General features: G+C 37.7%; 1 protein-coding gene across 1 annotated transcript in view; it reads right to left on the reverse strand.

Moving 5' to 3' along the window:
- The window catches only part of LOC150079354 (lysosomal cholesterol signaling protein-like), a 35,083-nt gene extending 26,741 nt beyond the window's left edge, over positions 1-8,342 (reverse strand). The window contains exon 1 of the mRNA XM_090383746.1: positions 8,221-8,342. The gene's annotated coding sequence lies outside the window, so the exon portion shown is untranslated. The remainder of the gene's footprint in view (positions 1-8,220) is intronic.
- Positions 8,343-8,749: the final 407 nt, after the last annotated feature.

Genomic DNA, 8,749 nt, shown 5'->3' on the forward strand with positions numbered 1-8,749 from the left:
GAGCAGACGAAACATTTGCCCATTCGATCGAGATTGCGATCGAGCACGTACCTTAAGAAGATATATCCAGCTCGTGAATATCAACACAACTCAAGCAGGACCGTCGCAATGCAATCTGCAAAAATAATTCAGATCTGTAATACAACTAGAGCGTAAATGACCTTCAGAAACCTTGAAGGTCACCTATGTTCGTACTTATACATATAGACATTCGGCCTCTCAAGTGATAATGTCCTGCATTGCGGAAAAGCATGCGATAACAGGTTAATGTATCCCTTATAGGTCGTGACCTGAACACAAATGAAGCATACAATATGAACTCATGTCGTTCTCTACAAACAACAGATCCCGTGTGATGCCTAAGCGTAGGCTAAACCTTTATATCACTAAACTACAGCCTTCACACACATTTAACGTCTTATCTCGCTATCTCGTTTCTTCAAATTACTTCTTCCAAGGAATTCTTCCATTACCTTAAAGAAACAATGAATTATATCAGACTCGGAATCTCGCTTGACTATTTAGTGGGATAAATAATAACTACCCAGTGTTGTCAGCAGGAAAGATAACGCATTAAGCTTGAAATATAAGAAACAGAACAGTTTTCGTTACACACACCTTACCGTCTTACGCTCTGGCCATCTTTGTGTCAAGGGCAGAGTTGATTGTGATGAAACTGGGGTAGCTTCTAAGATCTCTGAGAATGCTGTGTACGAATGTAGGTCAAAGGTAGAGAAAAAGATCAAGAAACAAAATGATAACAGATGGAAGGTATCCTATACAGCCAACTTCAGTGATTGCAAAGATATTGTGAAGAGATCCATTTCGAAAAACGGTATACACATGAGGCCTCTGCTGGGAGCACTTTGACGGCAAAAAGTGTTTTCAACCAAAAGTGTAACAGCAGACCTGTCCTATTTATGTTCGAGCAAAAAGGTCACGAGACATATCATAGTGTTGATAAGTAAGTATTTCCTCCCAAAGCCATGCAATGTGAAACTATTTTTCTTTTCCCCTTTTCTGCCCCTCTGAAATGTCGAAGCAGGTTCGCTACCCTTTTCTGACCTGAACCCACGTGTTAAACTTTCACAACCTACTTCGATATTTTAAAAGCCAAGGACTGAGAGGTTAGAGACATATTTCTAAATCAGTCTGTTTGATAAAAGATAAAAAGAGTGTCTTAATTGTTAAAAATTATCTTTCAATGTTACTGATCAATTTTGTCTACATTTCGTTGGGTCAAAGTACATGCATCAAATCGCAATATAAAAATGGAGATACCGAAAAAGTCTCAAAACACCAAAGGAAATTCTTTTAACTTGTTAAAAAACACATTTCAAAAAATTGCAGTATTTTTGAATATTTCTCTAAGTTTACTGACTATTCAGTTATAATTTGGATTAATGAATTTCAATTATGACGGATCATTACGATTATCAGAGATAGAGAATCCAATTCCTTGGGTTCATCTTTGTGGTCTTTTTCTAACATTTCCAAAACATAATTTCAAACACTTCTTTCTGTTGAGAGATAATTTAATTTTAAACTGCAGCTTCTGATGAACAGAACCGCATAAGCATGCACAGCAAATATCAAATAACATTACTGATTTAAATAAAGAGAAAATCATTGGGGAGACATGACTGAAGCGTAATTTAAGTAGAAGGTTCGACTATGAAAAGCTATATGTTATCGAAACTGGCTAGAAGGTGGTCTGTTTGTGATTCGCTATCTAATTATGTGTTAGATTAGTTCTTGGAAAACATAACAGAATCGCAGTTTCATTACAACGTTTCGCAGCATCATACTGACTCTGTACTTTCATCGACATTTGTATCAGATAAAATAAAATTTAGAATACCTTCACAGAGCAGCAGTATCTTCGTTCTGCACAAGAGGATATACTCGCTAAAGAAATACCAGACAATTACATCAAGAGGAAGTTTTATAAATGATTAGGATGACGTAAACATATTGTATAACATTTTATTCAATAGGGGTTTTGCAGTTCCTCCCCTCCCCTTGTGGAACCGCACCGGCTTAATATATCTTCCACTGTAATCCAATGGTTCGAGTTCAGGATGAAAATTTATTTTGTGAATAGCAAAAGATTACAAGTTCTGAACAAGAGACTAACGTGTTTATAGGTGTTCTCTAATGAAAGAAGGGCATCATTATCCAGTGGGTTAAAAAACAGGCAACGTACCCAAGGCCTATGAAAACGGTTTAGGCCTCAAAAGATCTCAGATGAGTCGAAAAAAATCACAACTCATATTAAATCAATCTTAATAATTTTTATCGAATAACTTTACAAAACTATTTTATTATAATAATACAGTTACAAATGTTCAAGACCTATGATCACATAAATGTTCTGCTTATACTCTGGTACGACCACATAGCTCAGAGAAGTTTACTACGAATCATTTTCACAATTAATATTACCATTAACAGTATTCAGCGGTCACAAGAACTCGAACCACAAATCACACGCGTGTACTACTGCGTCTCCCGCGTTGACCATTGCGACATTATATTATTGGACCTAAAGCTTTTAACAATGCAGATATTAGATCTATTAAACTGTAGATGTAATCATATGAGCCTGAGATTATGAGTGTACAGGGATTACTTATCACAGCATACCTGATTTTAAGCCAGCCCTGTGGGAAGAATACTCATATAACATTATTTCCAAGAATGTTTTTACTTTAAAACAGGTGTTTGTTTCCTTAACCTATCACCCTCATTTCAAACCTGTTTTTTGAGCGGCTTGTTATGAATGACCCAGCCGATCAAAAAGAAAGATAGATTTATTAGTTCCTTTAGTTTGGATTTTGACGTGAATTTCCTAGGGCAAAAAGCCTCAAGTTTTTTTTAGCACTGTTCTAGACACACGTGAAATGGAATGGAGGGGGTTCCTCAACCATTTAGTCTAGGGGCAGAGAGACATAGATCTGAACCGGAAGACGTTTCATAAACATTTTTTTAGTACTTCCGTATTCTCAAAGGAAACGTATATATACTCGCTTAATGTTAAACCAGAACGTAATATATATACTGATATGTGCTATTAATATACAGGGTGTCGCAAAAATATTGGTACAAACGTTTAGGGCAGGTAGGTAACATCTAAAGGAATGTGAATCGCATAGGAACCCATAATCGGAAACGTCACCGTAAGTCGGTACACGGCGTTGTTCATCAGTTCGCGAGAGGGAAAATTTCTGGTTTACTCATTCAAGCAGTAGTCGCCGCACGAAGAGCATGCATCGATATACGAACTGTGAGCTGGCAGACATGCACCTAGTGTATGGATTAGCAGAGGGCCCACACGGTGTGCGTCCCCCATGCGGCACAATATCGCTTCGCAATAAATGTGTGGGCAAGTATGGTCGGTAACTGCTTATTTGGCCCATACCTGTTACCATCCCGCATGAACTGCGCTAAATATCGGATCTTTTTTGAACAAGTTCTACCAGGGTTACTTGACGATGTTTCAGCAAATGTGAGACGCAACATTTGGTTTCAACATGACGGGGCGCCTGCCCATTATGGAAGGTGTGTTCGTGACCATTTAAACAGGCGTTTCGGGCGTCGATGGACTGGCTGTGGTGGACCCGTTGCCTGGCCCCCACGCTCACCTGATTTATCGAGCCCTGATTTCTTTCTGTGGGGGGGGGCCTCAAATCTATCGTGTATGAATCGCCTGTGGAGACGGAAATGGATCTTGTGGCGAGACTCGTCTGCGCTGCTGCTACTGTCAAAGAAACTCCAGGTGTGTTCGACCGTGTCCACCAATCCATGCCACGTCGGTGTCACGCATGCATCGCGTCTCATGGTGGAACCTTCGAGCATCTGTTGTAACATCATGAAATGCATCCATCTCGTACTCCATTGTTAATATTATGTCAAATAAATGTTTGCCACTAATTATTGTCTTGTGTCATTTCTGCTTCTTGTGCCTCTGCTACTAGTTTCCCGTGACGTTTCCGGTTATGGGTTCCTATGTGATTCACATACCTTTAGATGTTACCTACCTAATTTGTACCAATATTTTTGAGACACCCTGTATATACTTGTATGTGTGTGTGTACCAAGGTTGGCACCTGATCATTCGGTTCGTAAAGTTTCAAGTCACGAAGGCCACCTGACAGTCTACATCGTTTACTGCAAAAGATGATGGATTTCGTTTAATTTTATATAAAACTGGCGGGACCTTGCATGTCCATGAACTTATCACAGCTTACCCAACCTTGGTCCAGTATGACAGAAAGATCGACGACAGAAGAAACCGCTGGTTAGGACATCTACAAAGGGTACAAGGTCAAAGTGCGTTAGACCCCCATGTTTCGAAAAATAAAAAAAAGTCCGGTTTTGAAGTTGGCAAACAGGTCACACCTTTATTGAGTATAATTTAAGGGTTCGAAGAACGAAGAGCAACTAAATGTCAAGGGGAGAAATGGGGAAGACAGGAACTGTAATTATTCTGTGGGTGTCGGGTATCTCACGTCGGACTATTTGTGAATTTACAGCTGACCTTTGAAGAACGCGTTATTTAATAATAAATCGCTCGGTGCGTTACAGACATGTTGTAAACATGCGGTCATAGTACTTGTAATGCACTAAGGCCTTCCGGTTGTACGCTAGACCTTTAGTTTCATTAACCATTCCTAGAATTAATGCACATATTATATTGCAAAAGAACGAACAACTTGATGAAGTCGTGTTCACTCCCTAGTAATATAAAACCGCGCAGCCCTGATTTTCATTGCTAACTGGCACATATAGCGACCTAACGATTCTGTAATAGAAATCCGCGTTTAGCTACTAGTTAATCGGCGCTTTTAAATATAATTACATTAATTACGGCTTCACTTAATTGACTACCCGTTTTATTTGAAACAGCATTCTTGAACATGTTCTATCATTCAGTAGTATTTTGTCATTGCTTCCACCTGTCTTTTAAGAAATTAAAACAAACGAGTAAAAACTGAGGAGAAGAAAAGGCTTGACTACATAATTTCAAAGTTTGCACTGACCAAAATAGATGATGCAAACAGTTTCCTTTAGTGCTATTTGTGCCATATGTGTTAACGGTGAAAGCCATAAATATTATGAATAATGGCAAATTTACACCCTGGGAGTAGCTGGGAATTCAAAATGATATCACGTAGAGCATAGAGCAAAAGAACAGCACATAAACACCACATAGGAGAAACAATATTTTAATATGGAATTGTTCTCTCTAAATAACCATGTAAAGTTATTTCCTAATAATATTTTAATAACAATGGAAAAGATCTGAGGAAGAAGATACAAAACGCTCTTGAAACGTCAGTTGCTTCTCTTATATGGTATATATTGTGATGTTCTTTTAATAACGATGCATAGTATTTTATTTCGTATACTGGTTCCAGAACTCACTTGATATCATTGTGAGTTCGGTTTTATTAAACATTAAAAGCCATCAAACACTGCAATTTGGCCGGGACCTGTTTAAGGCAGCACCTTCATTACGTAACATATAACTCAGAGTACCAACCCGGCAGGATCGACAACCTCGAGATAGCCTGTGATGGATATTTATCCATGTATACTCCGCATTCAAGGGAGGAGATCAACGAACTCGTGAACTTAAACCTGCCTACGCGGATTAACACTGGCATTTCTTTGGGTGGCATAATATCTCGATTAAGAACTCACTGAATAGCGAGAGGAGACGATTAACCTAAGAAAAATTTCGTGGATAGCAATCAGCATCGAGTGTTGTACGATTAGGTCTACAACATTATGAAAGGAAGTGTTTAAAAACTTTGTTGGTGTTTCCGGTTGAATGGCGAGTCAACAATTATGAACATATTATTCGTAGACGTCTCTCCGGAGAAACATAATTAAGTATAATTCTGAGGTTTATTAAAGACTCGATAAGAAAAACACGAAGTCGGCAGCTGTTGATAGATAGGAGCCTCCCGGATATTTACTCATCGGCTGAACACCTCAAACGAATCCCTACTTCGAATCAAGAAAAAAGGTTACGAAACACGAATATAATTAAAAAGAAAAATGTCCAACGTTAGGGTTGGTTCTCTATAGCAATGAATAAGTACTACCACATTTAAAATAGACAGCATAAAAATTAATTCTTTGGTTTTCCTTTTAATAGCCTCCTTGAAAGGCTGGCCATAGTCATGGAGTAACGTATGTGGTTACTAATGCGCTTGTGCGCATTAGTTATGGTTTATAGGTGGCAGCTATAATTAAGATGCAAGTTTATAATCTAATACGGCTTCCCAGCCCCAGAGAGGGGCTGGGAGGCCGTATTAGATTATAAACAGAAATTTGAAATTATCTGTAGGCCTAACTATCGCATAAACTTTAAAATTTATGGGGTATTAGACCCAATGTTTTATTTATCGTTTTAACTGATGGAAAGAGTCAGCTGCATTGGAAAACTCTCCACTGTGATGTACAATCACATGTTTACTTCTGGAACCATTACAGCAGTACTTTTCAGCCATTTTTATGGCCACAGAACCCGGAGATCTTAGAGAACAGTAATACATATATATGTACAAAGTAAATAAAAAAAAATAAATATTAAAAACAAACAAAAAAAACACATGAAGGAACATTTTTAGAAGTCCTGAGATCAACTAGTAGAAACCCGGGGGTTTCGGGAGTTTCCACAGGCTGGATTCCGGAAACCAGTAGCCAGTAGTATAAATGAAAACGTTCAATGTTATTTTAACGATATCATAAATTTTCGTTAAATTTAATTGGTGAAAAGCTGTAGATATTACAGCAACTCTAAGTAGTTGCTGAACAGATGAGAAATTAATAATCTACATTTAAACGCTTCTTAAAAGGTTATGAGAGATATATGGACATTTCGCACGTTAATGAAGTTAAAGAATTTTAATGTTATTTGTCGCTATCGTTGATAAGTGAGCCGATCATAACTTCCACGAGAAAACAAGACCACCTTCTGTCGTCTAGAAAGCAGTGTTATTCCATCATGTTAAAGCATTTTCACTGTATTTGTTTGTCATCTATACCAGCTAATTTTATAATTAATGAGCAAACATGGTAATCACTAATTGTATAATTTTTCTTGTTCTTCTGAAAAATAAAGGACTACAGGCTTTGCGGACGTTCACGTCTCATCACATTACTAAACCAACAGCTTGTTGAGTTATCTCACGCAGCATGCACTTTCATTAAGAGACAATTTTTAATTAAAAAAAAGTTTCGAATTTTGAAGTTAATTATAAATATTTTAAAAAAATGCTCTATTTATACTCCGGCACAGCCACATAAGACTGAGGAGTTTACAACTAATCGTTTTGACAATGAATACATTCCTTATTGTATTTAGCAGTCGCGTAAGCTCGAACTGCGGTCAATTCATACATGTCGTACTGCACACCGGCACTGAATAATGGGCTAAGTCAGGCGTAACATAAGTTTACTTTTTTATTTTATTTTAATAAAATATAATAAAAATTTTTTGATAAATGGTAGGTGTACATAATTTGATCTTTAAAACCTAAAAGGAAGAAAAATACGTAATTCCAGTCCTTTCATTATTTTTTTGTTGAAAAATACATAGCTTCGGCACATGTAAACTGAATAGATCATATTCCTTTTATATTAAAATCAAATACAATAAGAAGATAATGTTCCACCTGGTAATTCACTTTCAGTTGAAATCCTGGTAATTCAACTTTCAGAATATCACTATTCGCTCAGACATCTTTAAAATTCTAAAAACGTTACTAAATTAGTAATAATGTCAAATTGGAAAAGGTAACTTACACTTAACAGTTAATCGTATTTTCAAACATCAATCCAAGGATTTATTTTGGTATGGTTTCAAATCGTACCAAAGGCGCAGTATTTTATAGTCGGCTAGCGTACACTTAGTCACAGGGATTGGCTAAAGGAGTCTTACTGAAAATCGCTCTGTTGGGACACCATTACAGGCAGTACGCTAAACGCAGAATTCCTTTTATAGGCGATTTTTCTGTCAACTCTGAACTGCGAAATAATTTCCACGATCAGCAAGTTTGCATTGCTGATGATCGGATATTCATTTGCCTGTGTACGCAACCAACGAATATTGATTAGGTCCTAACTGAATAAAAATGTTAAATTTATGTCTTTCTACACAGGATAAAGACAAGTACATCAGAGATGCAACAAGAAAATATAACTTACCGAAGCAGGCAAATGGTTTAAGCTCCACTTAGTCAATGTACCAAACTACACACTACACTGTAATCAATTACCGAGTGTACCGCAGCTCATCCGTAAGAACATCGCCATGTGACAGACGCGGTTACTCTAACATCGTTTCTACCGGTTGTAGGGTGTACGTATATTTGTCTTAGACAGGAAAAAAAGAAAAAACGTCAGCTTTATTTTGATTGGACGAAGAAAATTCACGTGGTTTCGCACACCCTCCATTACTCAGGCACCATCGATTCATTAACAAATGCCATCTTTTTTCTCCCCTCGCTTCCACGAGAATTATGTAACCCCTGGCTAAGTGCCATGCGCGTGTCTTATGAGGCGGAAGACACAAAAAGGCCTTATGAACTAGGTGCTAGACGCGTCGGGCTTTTCCGCTATGGAGGAACACAGAGGAGAAGCAAACTCATTAATCGTGACTAGAGATACTGCTTCTCTTTTTTTCTTTCGTCCTTTCCTTCCCAAGTGCTTACGTCCTTAACCTCCGATTCCGTCC

Source organism: Mastigoproctus giganteus, chromosome 10 (genome assembly GCF_048544385.1).
Source record: "Mastigoproctus giganteus isolate SK-2022 chromosome 10, ASM4854438v1, whole genome shotgun sequence".
Taxonomy (NCBI): Eukaryota; Metazoa; Arthropoda; class Arachnida; order Uropygi; family Thelyphonidae; genus Mastigoproctus; species Mastigoproctus giganteus.